Genomic DNA, 17,809 nt, shown 5'->3' with positions numbered 1-17,809 from the left:
TCGGGGTTAGCAATTGGCATATCCGAACTGCTGGAGCCAGTGCCTCGTAATGCATGTAGCAGAACAGAGAGATACGGGACGAGGGACTCGGTAAAGATACATATCAAGGTTGCAGTCGTCATTGCCAGTGCTATTCGGCTTTTTTCGAAATATTTAATAGGGCCGAATGACGTGTGCTTGTCACGTTTCTTTGATTCATTGACAAATAAGCGAAAATATAAGTCGAGAAAAAATCCGCCGTTTTTCCGGGAGCGGGACTCGAACCCACATCTCCGCATAACCGGTGCGGTGCGTTAACCAATTACGCTATCCCGCAGCGGCTTCTCTCTCGACTTTTAAAGCGGGGGTTTATATTTACAAGAGCTCTGAGGCCGGTCAACTAGCGCCGCCCCTCGACTACCGCGGGAGACGTAGAACGTCTTCTTTCCCAGCGGCCGCCACGTAGAACGTGGTCGGAGGTCGGGGTTAGCAATTGGCATATCCGAACTGCTGGAGCCAGTGCCTCGTAATGCATGTAGCAGAACAGAGAGATACGGGACGAGGGACTCGGTAAAGATACATATCAAGGTTGCAGTCGTCATTGCCAGTGCTATTCGGCTTTTTTCGAAATATTTAATAGGGCCGAATGACGTGTGCTTGTCACGTTTCTTTGATTCATTGACAAATAAGCGAAAATATAAGTCGAGAAAAAATCCGCCGTTTTTCCGGGAGCGGGACTCGAACCCACATCTCCGCATAACCGGTGCGGTGCGTTAACCAATTACGCTATCCCGCAGCGGCTTCTCTCTCGACTTTTAAAGCGGGGGTTTATATTTACAAGAGCTCTGAGGCCGGTCAACTAGCGCCGCCCCTCGACTACCGCGGGAGACGTAGAACGTCTTCTTTCCCAGCGGCCGCCACGTAGAACGTGGTCGGAGGTCGGGGTTAGCAATTGGCATATCCGAACTGCTGGAGCCAGTGCCTCGTAATGCATGTAGCAGAACAGAGAGATACGGGACGAGGGACTCGGTAAAGATACATATCAAGGTTGCAGTCGTCATTGCCAGTGCTATTCGGCTTTTTTCGAAATATTTAATAGGGCCGAATGACGTGTGCTTGTCACGTTTCTTTGATTCATTGACAAATAAGCGAAAATATAAGTCGAGAAAAAATCCGCCGTTTTTCCGGGAGCGGGACTCGAACCCACATTTCCGCATAACCGGTGCGGTGCGTTAACCAATTACGCTATCCCGCAGCGGCTTCTCTCTCGACTTTTAAAGCGGGGGTTTATATTTACAAGAGCTCTGAGGCCGGTCAACTAGCGCCGCCCCTCGACTACCGCGGGAGACGTAGAACGTCTTCTTTCCCAGCGGCCGCCACGTAGAACGTGGTCGGAGGTCGGGGTTAGCAATTGGCATATCCGAACTGCTGGAGCCAGTGCCTCGTAATGCATGTAGCAGAACAGAGAGATACGGGACGAGGGACTCGGTAAAGATACATATCAAGGTTGCAGTCGTCATTGCCAGTGCTATTCGGCTTTTTTCGAAATATTTAATAGGGCCGAATGACGTGTGCTTGTCACGTTTCTTTGATTCATTGACAAATAAGCGAAAATATAAGTCGAGAAAAAATCCGCCGTTTTTCCGGGAGCGGGACTCGAACCCACATCTCCGCATAACCGGTGCGGTGCGTTAACCAATTACGCTATCCCGCAGCGGCTTCTCTCTCGACTTTTAAAGCGGGGGTTTATATTTACAAGAGCTCTGAGGCCGGTCAACTAGCGCCGCCCCTCGACTACCGCGGGAGACGTAGAACGTCTTCTTTCCCAGCGGCCGCCACGTAGAACGTGGTCGGAGGTCGGGGTTAGCAATTGGCATATCCGAACTGCTGGAGCCAGTGCCTCGTAATGCATGTAGCAGAACAGAGAGATACGGGACGAGGGACTCGGTAAAGATACATATCAAGGTTGCAGTCGTCATTGCCAGTGCTATTCGGCTTTTTTCGAAATATTTAATAGGGCCGAATGACGTGTGCTTGTCACGTTTCTTTGATTCATTGACAAATAAGCGAAAATATAAGTCGAGAAAAAATCCGCCGTTTTTCCGGGAGCGGGACTCGAACCCACATCTCCGCATAACCGGTGCGGTGCGTTAACCAATTACGCTATCCCGCAGCGGCTTCTCTCTCGACTTTTAAAGCGGGGGTTTATATTTACAAGAGCTCTGAGGCCGGTCAACTAGCGCCGCCCCTCGACTACCGCGGGAGACGTAGAACGTCTTCTTTCCCAGCGGCCGCCACGTAGAACGTGGTCGGAGGTCGGGGTTAGCAATTGGCATATCCGAACTGCTGGAGCCAGTGCCTCGTAATGCATGTAGCAGAACAGAGAGATACGGGACGAGGGACTCGGTAAAGATACATATCAAGGTTGCAGTCGTCATTGCCAGTGCTATTCGGCTTTTTTCGAAATATTTAATAGGGCCGAATGACGTGTGCTTGTCACGTTTCTTTGATTCATTGACAAATAAGCGAAAATATAAGTCGAGAAAAAATCCGCCGTTTTTCCGGGAGCGGGACTCGAACCCACATCTCCGCATAACCGGTGCGGTGCGTTAACCAATTACGCTATCCCGCAGCGGCTTCTCTCTCGACTTTTAAAGCGGGGGTTTATATTTACAAGAGCTCTGAGGCCGGTCAACTAGCGCCGCCCCTCGACTACCGCGGGAGACGTAGAACGTCTTCTTTCCCAGCGGCCGCCACGTAGAACGTGGTCGGAGGTCGGGGTTAGCAATTGGCATATCCGGACTGCTGGAGCCAGTGCCTCGTAATGCATGTAGCAGAACAGAGAGATACGGGACGAGGGACTCGGTAAAGATACATATCAAGGTTGCAGTCGTCATTGCCAGTGCTATTCGGCTTTTTTCGAAATATTTAATAGGGCCGAATGACGTGTGCTTGTCACGTTTCTTTGATTCATTGACAAATAAGCGAAAATATAAGTCGAGAAAAAATCCGCCGTTTTTCCGGGAGCGGGACTCGAACCCACATCTCCGCATAACGGGTGCGGTGCGTTAACCAATTACGCTATCCCGCAGCGGCTTCTCTCTCGACTTTTAAAGCGGGGGTTTATATTTACAAGAGCTCTGAGGCCGGTCAACTAGCGCCGCCCCTCGACTACCGCGGGAGACGTAGAACGTCTTCTTTCCCAGCGGCCGCCACGTAGAACGTGGTCGGAGGTCGGGGTTAGCAATTGGCATATCCGAACTGCTGGAGCCAGTGCCTCGTAATGCATGTAGCAGAACAGAGAGCATTACGCATTACGCAGCATGTAGCAGAACAGAGAACATTACATGCATTACGAGGCACTGGCTCCAGCAGTTCGGATATGCCAATTGCTAACCCCGACCTCCGACCACGTTCTACGTGGCGGCCGCTGGGAAAGAAGACGTTCTACGTCTCCCGCGGTAGTCGAGGGGCGGCGCTAGTTGACCGGCCTCAGAGCTCTTGTAAATATAAACCCCCGCTTTAAAAGTCTAGAGAGAAGCCGCTGCGGGATAGCGTAATTGGTTAACGCACCGCACCGGTTATGCGGAGATGTGGGTTCGAGTCCCGCTCCCGGAAAAACGGCGGATTTTTTCTCGACTTATATTTTCGCTTATTTGTCAATGAATCAAAGAAACGTGACAAGCACACGTCATTCGGCCCTATTAAATATTTCGAAAAAAGCCGAATAGCACTGGCAATGACGACTGCAACCTTGATATGTATCTTTACCGAGTCCCTCGTCCCGTATCTCTCTGTTCTGCTACATGCATTACGAGGCACTGGCTCCAGCAGTTCGGATATGCCAATTGCTAACCCCGACCTCCGACCACGTTCTACGTGGCGGCCGCTGGGAAAGAAGACGTTCTACGTCTCCCGCGGTAGTCGAGGGGCGGCGCTAGTTGACCGGCCTCAGAGCTCTTGTAAATATAAACCCCCGCTTTAAAAGTCGAGAGAGAAGCCGCTGCGGGATAGCGTAATTGGTTAACGCACCGCACCGGTTATGCGGAGATGTGGGTTCGAGTCCCGCTCCCGGAAAAACGGCGGATTTTTTCTCGACTTATATTTTCGCTTATTTGTCAATGAATCAAAGAAACGTGACAAGCACACGTCATTCGGCCCTATTAAATATTTCGAAAAAAGCCGAATAGCACTGGCAATGACGACTGCAACCTTGATATGTATCTTTACCGAGTCCCTCGTCCCGTATCTCTCTGTTCTGCTACATGCATTACGAGGCACTGGCTCCAGCAGTTCGGATATGCCAATTGCTAACCCCGACCTCCGACCACGTTCTACGTGGCGGCCGCTGGGAAAGAAGACGTTCTACGTCTCCCGCGGTAGTCGAGGGGCGGCGCTAGTTGACCGGCCTCAGAGCTCTTGTAAATATAAACCCCCGCTTTAAAAGTCGAGAGAGAAGCCGCTGCGGGATAGCGTAATTGGTTAACGCACCGCACCGGTTATGCGGAGATGTGGGTTCGAGTCCCGCTCCCGGAAAAACGGCGGATTTTTTCTCGACTTATATTTTCGCTTATTTGTCAATGAATCAAAGAAACGTGACAAGCACACGTCATTCGGCCCTATTAAATATTTCGAAAAAAGCCGAATAGCACTGGCAATGACGACTGCAACCTTGATATGTATCTTTACCGAGTCCCTCGTCCCGTATCTCTCTGTTCTGCTACATGCATTACGAGGCACTGGCTCCAGCAGTTCGGATATGCCAATTGCTAACCCCGACCTCCGACCACGTTCTACGTGGCGGCCGCTGGGAAAGAAGACGTTCTACGTCTCCCGCGGTAGTCGAGGGGCGGCGCTAGTTGACCGGCCTCAGAGCTCTTGTAAATATAAACCCCCGCTTTAAAAGTCGAGAGAGAAGCCGCTGCGGGATAGCGTAATTGGTTAACGCACCGCACCGGTTATGCGGAGATGTGGGTTCGAGTCCCGCTCCCGGAAAAACGGCGGATTTTTTCTCGACTTATATTTTCGCTTATTTGTCAATGAATCAAAGAAACGTGACAAGCACACGTCATTCGGCCCTATTAAATATTTCGAAAAAAGCCGAATAGCACTGGCAATGACGACTGCAACCTTGATATGTATCTTTACCGAGTCCCTCGTCCCGTATCTCTCTGTTCTGCTACATGCATTACGAGGCACTGGCTCCAGCAGTTCGGATATGCCAATTGCTAACCCCGACCTCCGACCACGTTCTACGTGGCGGCCGCTGGGAAAGAAGACGTTCTACGTCTCCCGCGGTAGTCGAGGGGCGGCGCTAGTTGACCGGCCTCAGAGCTCTTGTAAATATAAACCCCCGCTTTAAAAGTCGAGAGAGAAGCCGCTGCGGGATAGCGTAATTGGTTAACGCACCGCACCGGTTATGCGGAGATGTGGGTTCGAGTCCCGCTCCCGGAAAAACGGCGGATTTTTTCTCGACTTATATTTTCGCTTATTTGTCAATGAATCAAAGAAACGTGACAAGCACACGTCATTCGGCCCTATTAAATATTTCGAAAAAAGCCGAATAGCACTGGCAATGACGACTGCAACCTTGATATGTATCTTTACCGAGTCCCTCGTCCCGTATCTCTCTGTCCTGCTACATGCATTACGAGGCACTGGCTCCAGCAGTTCGGATATGCCAATTGCTAACCCCGACCTCCGACCACGTTCTACGTGGCGGCCGCTGGGAAAGAAGACGTTCTACGTCTCCCGCGGTAGTCGAGGGGCGGCGCTAGTTGACCGGCCTCAGAGCTCTTGTAAATATAAACCCCCGCTTTAAAAGTCGAGAGAGAAGCCGCTGCGGGATAGCGTAATTGGTTAACGCACCGCACCGGTTATGCGGAGATGTGGGTTCGAGTCCCGCTCCCGGAAAAACGGCGGATTTTTTCTCGACTTATATTTTCGCTTATTTGTCAATGAATCAAAGAAACGTGACAAGCACACGTCATTCGGCCCTATTAAATATTTCGAAAAAAGCCGAATAGCACTGGCAATGACGACTGCAACCTTGATATGTATCTTTACCGAGTCCCTCGTCCCGTATCTCTCTGTTCTGCTACATGCATTACGAGGCACTGGCTCCAGCAGTCCGGATATGCCAATTGCTAACCCCGACCTCCGACCACGTTCTACGTGGCGGCCGCTGGGAAAGAAGACGTTCTACGTCTCCCGCGGTAGTCGAGGGGCGGCGCTAGTTGACCGGCCTCAGAGCTCTTGTAAATATAAACCCCCGCTTTAAAAGTCGAGAGAGAAGCCGCTGCGGGATAGCGTAATTGGTTAACGCACCGCACCGGTTATGCGGAGATGTGGGTTCGAGTCCCGCTCCCGGAAAAACGGCGGATTTTTTCTCGACTTATATTTTCGCTTATTTGTCAATGAATCAAAGAAACGTGACAAGCACACGTCATTCGGCCCTATTAAATATTTCGAAAAAAGCCGAATAGCACTGGCAATGACGACTGCAACCTTGATATGTATCTTTACCGAGTCCCTCGTCCCGTATCTCTCTGTTCTGCTACATGCATTACGAGGCACTGGCTCCAGCAGTTCGGATATGCCAATTGCTAACCCCGACCTCCGACCACGTTCTACGTGGCGGCCGCTGGGAAAGAAGACGTTCTACGTCTCCCGCGGTAGTCGAGGGGCGGCGCTAGTTGACCGGCCTCAGAGCTCTTGTAAATATAAACCCCCGCTTTAAAAGTCGAGAGAGAAGCCGCTGCGGGATAGCGTAATTGGTTAACGCACCGCACCGGTTATGCGGAGATGTGGGTTCGAGTCCCGCTCCCGGAAAAACGGCGGATTTTTTCTCGACTTATATTTTCGCTTATTTGTCAATGAATCAAAGAAACGTGACAAGCACACGTCATTCGGCCCTATTAAATATTTCGAAAAAAGCCGAATAGCACTGGCAATGACGACTGCAACCTTGATATGTATCTTTACCGAGTCCCTCGTCCCGTATCTCTCTGTTCTGCTACATGCATTACGAGGCACTGGCTCCAGCAGTTCGGATATGCCAATTGCTAACCCCGACCTCCGACCACGTTCTACGTGGCGGCCGCTGGGAAAGAAGACGTTCTACGTCTCCCGCGGTAGTCGAGGGGCGGCGCTAGTTGACCGGCCTCAGAGCTCTTGTAAATATAAACCCCCGCTTTAAAAGTCGAGAGAGAAGCCGCTGCGGGATAGCGTAATTGGTTAACGCACCGCACCGGTTATGCGGAGATGTGGGTTCGAGTCCCGCTCCCGGAAAAACGGCGGATTTTTTCTCGACTTATATTTTCGCTTATTTGTCAATGAATCAAAGAAACGTGACAAGCACACGTCATTCGGCCCTATTAAATATTTCGAAAAAAGCCGAATAGCACTGGCAATGACGACTGCAACCTTGATATGTATCTTTACCGAGTCCCTCGTCCCGTATCTCTCTGTTCTGCTACATGCATTACGAGGCACTGGCTCCAGCAGTTCGGATATGCCAATTGCTAACCCCGACCTCCGACCACGTTCTACGTGGCGGCCGCTGGGAAAGAAGACGTTCTACGTCTCCCGCGGTAGTCGAGGGGCGGCGCTAGTTGACCGGCCTCAGAGCTCTTGTAAATATAAACCCCCGCTTTAAAAGTCGAGAGAGAAGCCGCTGCGGGATAGCGTAATTGGTTAACGCACCGCACCGGTTATGCGGAGATGTGGGTTCGAGTCCCGCTCCCGGAAAAACGGCGGATTTTTTCTCGACTTATATTTTCGCTTATTTGTCAATGAATCAAAGAAACGTGACAAGCACACGTCATTCGGCCCTATTAAATATTTCGAAAAAAGCCGAATAGCACTGGCAATGACGACTGCAACCTTGATATGTATCTTTACCGAGTCCCTCGTCCCGTATCTCTCTGTTCTGCTACATGCATTACGAGGCACTGGCTCCAGCAGTTCGGATATGCCAATTGCTAACCCCGACCTCCGACCACGTTCTACGTGGCGGCCGCTGGGAAAGAAGACGTTCTACGTCTCCCGCGGTAGTCGAGGGGCGGCGCTAGTTGACCGGCCTCAGAGCTCTTGTAAATATAAACCCCCGCTTTAAAAGTCGAGAGAGAAGCCGCTGCGGGATAGCGTAATTGGTTAACGCACCGCACCGGTTATGCGGAGATGTGGGTTCGAGTCCCGCTCCCGGAAAAACGGCGGATTTTTTCTCGACTTATATTTTCGCTTATTTGTCAATGAATCAAAGAAACGTGACAAGCACACGTCATTCGGCCCTATTAAATATTTCGAAAAAAGCCGAATAGCACTGGCAATGACGACTGCAACCTTGATATGTATCTTTACCGAGTCCCTCGTCCCGTATCTCTCTGTTCTGCTACATGCATTACGAGGCACTGGCTCCAGCAGTTCGGATATGCCAATTGCTAACCCCGACCTCCGACCACGTTCTACGTGGCGGCCGCTGGGAAAGAAGACGTTCTACGTCTCCCGCGGTAGTCGAGGGGCGGCGCTAGTTGACCGGCCTCAGAGCTCTTGTAAATATAAACCCCCGCTTTAAAAGTCGAGAGAGAAGCCGCTGCGGGATAGCGTAATTGGTTAACGCACCGCACCGGTTATGCGGAGATGTGGGTTCGAGTCCCGCTCCCGGAAAAACGGCGGATTTTTTCTCGACTTATATTTTCGCTTATTTGTCAATGAATCAAAGAAACGTGACAAGCACACGTCATTCGGCCCTATTAAATATTTCGAAAAAAGCCGAATAGCACTGGCAATGACGACTGCAACCTTGATATGTATCTTTACCGAGTCCCTCGTCCCGTATCTCTCTGTTCTGCTACATGCATTACGAGGCACTGGCTCCAGCAGTTCGGATATGCCAATTGCTAACCCCGACCTCCGACCACGTTCTACGTGGCGGCCGCTGGGAAAGAAGACGTTCTACGTCTCCCGCGGTAGTCGAGGGGCGGCGCTAGTTGACCGGCCTCAGAGCTCTTGTAAATATAAACCCCCGCTTTAAAAGTCGAGAGAGAAGCCGCTGCGGGATAGCGTAATTGGTTAACGCACCGCACCGGTTATGCGGAGATGTGGGTTCGAGTCCCGCTCCCGGAAAAACGGCGGATTTTTTCTCGACTTATATTTTCGCTTATTTGTCAATGAATCAAAGAAACGTGACAAGCACACGTCATTCGGCCCTATTAAATATTTCGAAAAAAGCCGAATAGCACTGGCAATGACGACTGCAACCTTGATATGTATCTTTACCGAGTCCCTCGTCCCGTATCTCTCTGTTCTGCTACATGCATTACGAGGCACTGGCTCCAGCAGTTCGGATATGCCAATTGCTAACCCCGACCTCCGACCACGTTCTACGTGGCGGCCGCTGGGAAAGAAGACGTTCTACGTCTCCCGCGGTAGTCGAGGGGCGGCGCTAGTTGACCGGCCTCAGAGCTCTTGTAAATATAAACCCCCGCTTTAAAAGTCGAGAGAGAAGCCGCTGCGGGATAGCGTAATTGGTTAACGCACCGCACCGGTTATGCGGAGATGTGGGTTCGAGTCCCGCTCCCGGAAAAACGGCGGATTTTTTCTCGACTTATATTTTCGCTTATTTGTCAATGAATCAAAGAAACGTGACAAGCACACGTCATTCGGCCCTATTAAATATTTCGAAAAAAGCCGAATAGCACTGGCAATGACGACTGCAACCTTGATATGTATCTTTACCGAGTCCCTCGTCCCGTATCTCTCTGTTCTGCTACATGCATTACGAGGCACTGGCTCCAGCAGTTCGGATATGCCAATTGCTAACCCCGACCTCCGACCACGTTCTACGTGGCGGCCGCTGGGAAAGAAGACGTTCTACGTCTCCCGCGGTAGTCGAGGGGCGGCGCTAGTTGACCGGCCTCAGAGCTCTTGTAAATATAAACCCCCGCTTTAAAAGTCGAGAGAGAAGCCGCTGCGGGATAGCGTAATTGGTTAACGCACCGCACCGGTTATGCGGAGATGTGGGTTCGAGTCCCGCTCCCGGAAAAACGGCGGATTTTTTCTCGACTTATATTTTCGCTTATTTGTCAATGAATCAAAGAAACGTGACAAGCACACGTCATTCGGCCCTATTAAATATTTCGAAAAAAGCCGAATAGCACTGGCAATGACGACTGCAACCTTGATATGTATATATATATATATATATATATATATATATGCGCGCAGCGAGGGCCTCGGTTCTGGCAGTATTGGTGCCAAAGGTAGCTCAAGAGGGTTCAGCGCTGGTGGTCGACCACTCTCGACATGTCGTAGACACTCGAGTCACGGCCCGGCGGTTAAAAGAAGGTCCCCTTCACACCGAGTAGTCCGAGTGGCTCTGGCTACTACCCCCAAGCGCAGGAAACAAAAAATACCTTAACATATATACCCGGGAAAGTGGTATGCTGGAGAGTGGTTTAATTTCGTATGCTGGAGCTTTTTTGCGTCATGCGGAATGCGCCATTTTCTTCTTGCGCGTAGAGCCTGCCTGCGTCATTTCGAACGCGCCATGTTTTCTCGACTCATTACAGACTGTAGACGTTCGAGTCACGCCCCGGGGGTTGAAAAGAATGTCCCCTTCTCCTTGTGTAGTCAGAGTGGCGCTGGCTACCACCATTAAGCGTAAGATACAGTTGTAGTAAATATAAATACCCCAGAAAGCGAAGGATAAAACAGTCGCCCAGATAGCCGAATTGCTAAGACATTCGCTATCAAATCGAAAGGCGTGGTTTCGGTACCCACTCTTGGAGCGTGTTTTTCTTTCTTTCTTTCCTTGTTACGTAAATTTAAAAAAATGTTCACTTCACTGACCGTGGTAAAAAAAGCCTAATCATTCCCCTATGCCTCCTTAGGCGTTGAAGACTGTCCCTACCTACCTTATTTCCTCAACGAGATCCCTCTTCTGCAACATTTACTCTTGTTCATTTCCTTGGTCTACTATTTTCACTACGCACACGCTTTAAGCGTGGATACTGAACTCCAAATACAGATTCAAATAAATATGTTCCACCAATTGCAATAGTTCGTAACCAAGCGTGAAGGTTCTTTCTGCCTTCCTCAAACGTGCGGATTATTAATTGGAGATCTGCGGTACGTACTAAAGAGGGATCACCAGTTCGCTGCTTCTGCTTAAACAAGGTCGTGTTCTGTGGCGTAAGCGTCGTCTTTATCAGTCGGAGGTCCGTTGGAGAGAGCGTCTCCGGAACCGAAGTAGTTGTGACCTCGTGGCACAGGCATATGATAACGTGCGCTCAGGTGTCGCTCCTTATATACTGATAAGCGGCGCGCCGGTCGTTTATCAGCAAACGGAGTCGGCTCACCCCGCCAACACGTACCTACATCAGTTATCAGTGCACAACGCTGCGCACGCTCAATCTAACAGTCACCTCATTTGAACGCAAGACTAATTGTTGGAACAGCTACCACATAGCGTTCATCGACGCGACGGTGATGCTAACTAATTGGTCCTACTTGGGTCACTTGCCAGCAGAGCCGAAACAGTACGGCCCCGGACCAGACAGACATGCCCATATCATGCACGTGCGCCCATGGGCAATCAACTACTGCCGATGTAAGCCCTGGCGAGTACTCACCGAACGCCACTTCATCAACTTCGTCGAGTATGTTATGCGTGAGCCCAGGAAGCTGTGTCTTTTCGAAGTTGGATGTGCCCCCGTGGACATCACACTTTCTGCAGGTAATCTTTATGATATGTGCGTATTTGTACTAATTATTGTTTGTATTTGCAGCTGAAAATGCGGGGCAAGTCGGAAGACCAGACGACACCTGGGAGCCATTTTGGCCCACTGCTGCTCAAGTACACTGTGCCGATTTCAAATTGCAAAAGCCTACTGCCTGTACACGTGCTCCTTCAACGCATGAAGCAAACGTCTAATACACAGCTCCCTTAGAAGCTCCAAAAAGAAGAAGTCAAGACGCCACTATGTTCAGCATATACCATCTCCTCAAGCAAATTTGTGTCTCACCGCCAAAATCAAGTAGCATTACTCTAGAGTGGGTGAACGGTCCCGTGGCTAGCCACAGTGCTGTAGACAACGAGTACAACCTTGCTGTTCGATGCTTTAAAACAGAAGTGTGCTATTGGAGTTTTGACGATTTTTGTCATCACTATGATGTAACTGAACTTAACCCCATTTTTGTACCCATGACTCAGTACTTTTCAGTAACTGAAAACATAGTCATGGTAAAAATAATTTTAGAAATTCATACAGATGGGAATGTAGAGGAGTTTGTGAAAGACGTTTTTACTGTAATGCAAGAGGCCCTGCCAAAGAAAAATTGCATATATGTAATTTCTGCTCCCAGTTCAAGAAAGAACTACATATTTGATGCTATAAGGAAATTTTACTTAAATACTGGACAAATGGGAAATTTTAACAGAAACACAAGTTTCCCATTCAAAAACTGTGACAGTCATCGAGTAATTTTCTGGAATGAGCCTAACATTGAGCCATCACAGTATGACACTGTGAAGATGTTGCTAGGGGGAGATACTTTGAGTGTTAACAAGAAGTATGAGGATCATGTAGAAATCTACAGGACTCTGCAGTGACCAGGGAACAATAGCAGCGAAGATCCTTCGAATATTCCACGCGTAATTGGAATTCCAAGTCATTATAATAATTACACGTTAATTGTTGTACCTAAGTATGATAGTATAATATTAAGCAAACACCTTAATATAACGAATATGAATGTAGAGAAAGGTGAACCTACATTGAATTATAACCATCATTTTAAATTTGCTCCTTTGAAAGCATACGCAAATGCAAATACCTATGATACGTTATGGGGACCAACAAATTTCCAAAATACACATTACTCTTATATTAAAAATAAAACGTTTAGCAACCAACGAAGTGATGATGAACGAGCAACGTTAAACGATTGTGTACGATACTGCAATTCAAAAAGCTTGTTTCTCTAAGCATCCGCTAATGAATCAAATGGCTCCTTATTCGCCCGCGCAAATACATTTTGGAGTTTTACCAGTACAAAGTAACACCCCTCTAGCTCCTACACCAACATGGGCTGGTGTGTGTTGTATATGGGAAATAGAATGAGAATTACAAGTTGAATACCACCAATCGTTTGACTATGTTTTATCTGCTACACATACTGCAAAGGATTTCCACATTCAACCTGCAAATGCTCCTACTCCGGGAGGAATATACGCCTCGAGCTTCGCGATCGCTGCGCCGCCTGCCACCGCTTCTCCGCGGCGTTGACGGGATTTGCGCTGCGTGGCTGATAGGGCCGCGTGCAGTGTTTTGGTTCTGTGTCGCTTCTTTTCGCCTTTCCGCGCCCTGAAAAAAACTTGTTATGGTGTCGTCTACAAGCAAAGAGAACGTTTAGGTCTCTTAAAAAGCAGCTGTGTCTTCGTAGGGTACGCGATCGTCTGCAAGAGCCACCCGGAGACGCGGTGCTGCGCGCTTCGTCGCCGCTCTTAGGCGTCGGCGACGGTAGCAACATATCACCCCTGTCACCTCCAAAACTTATCAGGCACAAATGAATTCTACTGTCGCCTCATTTAGACCTAATACTGGCGCAATGAGAGGTTGGCTTCATTTTGCAGCGTGGACAACGAATGCGGCTTCATTTCGAATATATACGTCGCAGAAAAATATGTTTCGAGGATGTGATTACCCAATTCCGGACAATAACTTCTGCCTTTTATAAGAATATAAACCATGCGAAAATGTTAAGTATATTCCAAGCCTGTGCGTCGTTAAATATGTGCCCACACACCAAGGCAAGTTAATTGAACCACGGAAAAATAAATGCTGTGGAAGTGCGGAATTAAGAAACATAATTCTCTAACGGAAAAAAAAAACAGTGCAGCTTCTGACATGCTAAAGACGTTCGTCGAAGCTTAAGCCAGGTAGGGTTAACTAGACCAACTATACGCGAAATGCCCTGCTACTTCGCGAGACATCGGTGGAAGGGGGGGGGGGGGAGGGGAGGCGGACGCTGTGTACAAGTGCGGAGCGGAATCAAGCAATGAGCGTTTTAGTAATCACACACGCACAAATGTCGCGTTCACTTTCCTTTTATTTTTCTACTTCAACGAGCAGCTGATCGTACGGCGGACACATTTTTGGAAGTATACAGGGTAGGCTGTTCAACAAGCGATGAAAGGTGTCGTTGAAAGGGTGTGGTATGTGATAAGGCTCTCTGATTTCAGTTTCTGCTTTATTCTGCAGGCTCCCTATGCCATATGACGATTTTTCGAAGAAGCATTAGTCGCGGATGCGGATTATATTCTAAGCCCGTCTCCGCTCTGCTCGCAGAGGAGAAGATAAATGTTTGCGGGCGCTCACCTCACGACAAAACGACTTTGTCGTGTGCTGATCCCCGAGTATAATTATGCATTGTTCATCGTACTTTTGTTGAATATTCCCGAAATTAACACAGACTGGCTTGTAAATGGCGGGGATCAATATCTGAGGTATAATATTGGCAAACGTAATTCGTGTGCTGTCAGGTATGAGTGCTCCCCTGATTATGTAAGCGCACAAAACCAATTTAACTCGTAGTGTATAGCCGTAGCATGAACATCTGAGGAAGCGGTTGTTACGGAGGCACTGCTAGTAAACTAGAATCGGCTACATCATATGCCGGTTCCGCGACGCTGGCCTGTGGCACACACCGGGCGCTTGTATACAGACCGAGTATACCACACTAAGATCGCGTCAGAAACATTTACACTCTCGTAAACACACCCCAATTTGCGAACAGAGTGACTGCTCCACATAAACATAGATTGCAAACGCCCGCACACGGCAAATCTCATTCGTGAACGGGCCACAAAAGCAGCGGTGGCACTGGGGAGCGGGACGCCGACTACCGCGCCTGCTTTCGAAACGGGCCGCTAGGAGGATTACAGTGGCGCCCCTACAGGCCGCGCTCGAGGCGTATAGACTGGTCGTAATATTCAAGGTTATGGCGGTATACAAGCTAATTTTCCTAAACCCTCAAAGGGAAAAGCAATGAGTGATATTATACCGCTTATAAGAAAAACTAGTGGACAAAGGAAATCAACAGAAGAAGAAACAGTTTATGGATTTGATCTCAATTCAGACACTGCAAGTGGACGAAGTTGAGGCGGAAGCAAGAAGTGTCTCCACTACCGAACAAGATTCGGCCTTTAGAAGACAGAATCCATCACTTAGAAAAAATGAACTTCCTAATCAAGAATACCAGCACGACGGATTACGACGTGCCCTCGAAGATCGTGAGAAATACCCCACAGCCTAAGATGAAGTAACGCACAAACAGCGTAGGCCGGAAGTGCAGCCAGAACCAATAAGAAGACGCGGACTACGAGATACTGATGAATGAACATTTTATTGGATCTTGAAGACGTACTTGTTCACCAACTCTCTCCACACAAATGAATGCGACTTTGCAAAATTAATTATATATATATATATATATATATATATATATATATATGTACAGAAAGATAGGTCGGCAGTCTACAACGCCAAAGGAGGCATAGGGATGTGGTTAAGGTCTTTTTTTTACTACGGTAATGAAGATGACATTTTTTACATATACGGAAGAAAGAAAGAAAAACACGCGCCCAGAGTGGGGACCGAACCCAGGCATTTCGATTAGATCTCGAATGCCTTAACAATTCGGCTACCTGGGCGACTGTGTTCTCCTTCCTTTCTGGGCTATTTATATTTATTAGAAGTGTATCTGACGTTGTGAGGGTGGTAGCCAGCGCCACTCTGACTACACGGGGAGAAGGGGACCTTCTTTTCAACACCCGGGGCGAGACTCGAGCGTCTACAGCCTGTCATGAGCGGGTAGCTGGCGGGAAGCCCTCTTATGCTACCTAGGCATCAAGGCTGCCAGAACCGAGACCCTCGCTAGGCTTTCGCAGAATAATATGGTAAGGAAATGAGGGGCTCGTTGAGGAAATACAGAAAGATAGGTCGGCAGTCTACAACGCCGAAGGAGGCATACGGGTGTGGTTCAGCTCTTTTTTTTACTACGGTAATGGAGATAACATTTTTTTACATATACGGAAGAAAGAAAGAAAAACACGCGCCCAAAATGGGGACCGAACCCACGCCTTTCGAGTAGACCTCGAATGCCTTACCAATTCGGCTATCTGGGCGACTGTGTTCTCCTTCACTTTCTGGGGTATTTATATTTACTAGAGCGGTATCTGACGTTGTGAGGGTGGTAGCCAGCGCCACTCTGACTTCACGGGGAGAAGGGGACCTTCTTTTCAACCCCCGGGGCGTGACTCAAACGTCTACAGCCTGTCATGAGCGGACAACTGGCGGGGAACCCTCTTATGCTACCTTGGCATCAAGACTGCCATTGCCGAGACCCTCGCTAGGCTTTCGAAAAATAATATAGTTAGGAGATGAGGGGCTCGTTGAGGAAATACAGAAAGATAGGTTGGCAGACTACAACTCCAAAGGAGTCATAGGGGTGTTAGGCGGTTTTTTTATTACGGTTAGTGAGGTCAACATTTTTTTAAATATAGGTAAGAAAGAAAGAAAGAAAAACACGCGCCCAGAGTGGGGACCGAGCCCACGCCTTTCGATTAGGTCTCGAATGCCTTACCAATTCGGCTATCTGGGCGACTGTGTTCTCCTTCACTTTCTGGGGTATTTATATTTACTAGAAGTGTATCTGACGCTTGAGGGTGGTAGCCAGCGCCACTCTGACTACACGGGGAGAAGGGAACCTTCTTTTCAACACCCGGGGCGAGACTCGAGCGTCTACAGCCTGTCATGAGCGGGTAGCTGGCGGGAAGCCCTCTTATGCTACCTAGGCATCAAGGCTGCCAGAACCGAGACCCTCGCTAGGCTTTCGCAGAATAATATGGTAAGGAAATGAGGGGCTCGTTGAGGAAATACAGAAAGATAGGTCGGCAGTCTACAACGCCGAAGGAGGCATACGGGTGTGGTTCAGCTCTTTTTTTTACTACGGTAATGGAGATAACATTTTTTTACATATACGGAAGAAAGAAAGAAAAACACGCGCCCAAAATGGGGACCGAACCCACGCCTTTCGATTAGACCTCGAATGCCTTACCAATTCGGCTATCTGGGCGACTGTGTTCTCCTTCACTTTCTGGGGTATTTATATTTACTAGAGCGGTATCTGACGTTGTGAGGGTGGTAGCCAGCGCCACTCTGACTTCACGGGGAGAAGGGGACCTTCTTTTCAACCCCCGGGGCGTGACTCAAACGTCTACAGCCTGTCATGAGCGGACAACTGGCGGGGAACCCTCTTATGCTACCTTGGCATCAAGACTGCCATTGCCGAGACCCTCGCTAGGCTTTCGAAAAATAATATAGTTAGGAGATGAGGGGCTCGTTGAGGAAATACAGAAAGATAGGTTGGCAGACTACAACTCCAAAGGAGTCATAGGGGTGTTAGGCGGTTTTTTTATTACGGTTAGTGAGGTCAACATTTTTTTAAATATAGGTAAGAAAGAAAGAAAGAAAAACACGCGCCCAGAGTGGGGACCGAGCCCACGCCTTTCGATTAGGTCTCGAATGCCTTACCAATTCGGCTATCTGGGCGACTGTGTTCTCCTTCACTTTCTGGGGTATTTATATTTACTAGAGCGGTATCTGACGTGTTGAGGGCGGTAGCCATCGCCACTATGACTTCACGGGGAGAAGGGGACCTTCTTTTCAACCCCCGGGGAGTGACTCAAACGTCTACAGCCTGTCATGAGCGGACAACTGGTGGGGAACCCTCTTACGCTACCTTGGCATCAAGGCTGCCATTGGCT

At 48.9% G+C, this 17,809-nt stretch overlaps 3 non-coding genes across 3 annotated transcripts; all 3 read right to left on the bottom strand.

Annotated features, from left to right (window-relative positions):
* Positions 1 to 2,997: 2,997 nt before the first annotated feature.
* Positions 2,998 to 3,070, bottom strand: Trnat-cgu (transfer RNA threonine (anticodon CGU)). The gene has a single exon. It is a non-coding gene; the product is annotated as a tRNA-Thr (tRNA).
* A 13,502-nt stretch (positions 3,071 to 16,572) lies between these two features.
* Trnar-ccu (transfer RNA arginine (anticodon CCU)) lies at positions 16,573 to 16,644 on the bottom strand. Its single transcript has one exon. It is a non-coding gene; the product is annotated as a tRNA-Arg (tRNA).
* An 878-nt stretch (positions 16,645 to 17,522) lies between these two features.
* Positions 17,523 to 17,594, bottom strand: Trnar-ccu (transfer RNA arginine (anticodon CCU)). Its single transcript has one exon. It is a non-coding gene; the product is annotated as a tRNA-Arg (tRNA).
* Positions 17,595 to 17,809: the final 215 nt, after the last annotated feature.

The sequence above is a fragment of the Haemaphysalis longicornis genome, unplaced genomic scaffold, assembly GCF_048455015.1.
Source record: "Haemaphysalis longicornis isolate Haplotype H1 unplaced genomic scaffold, Haemaphysalis longicornis Haplotype H1 scaffold_12, whole genome shotgun sequence".
Lineage (NCBI taxonomy): Eukaryota > Metazoa > Arthropoda > Arachnida > Ixodida > Ixodidae > Haemaphysalis > Haemaphysalis longicornis.
This window is presented reverse-complemented; position numbering and strand designations above follow the sequence as displayed.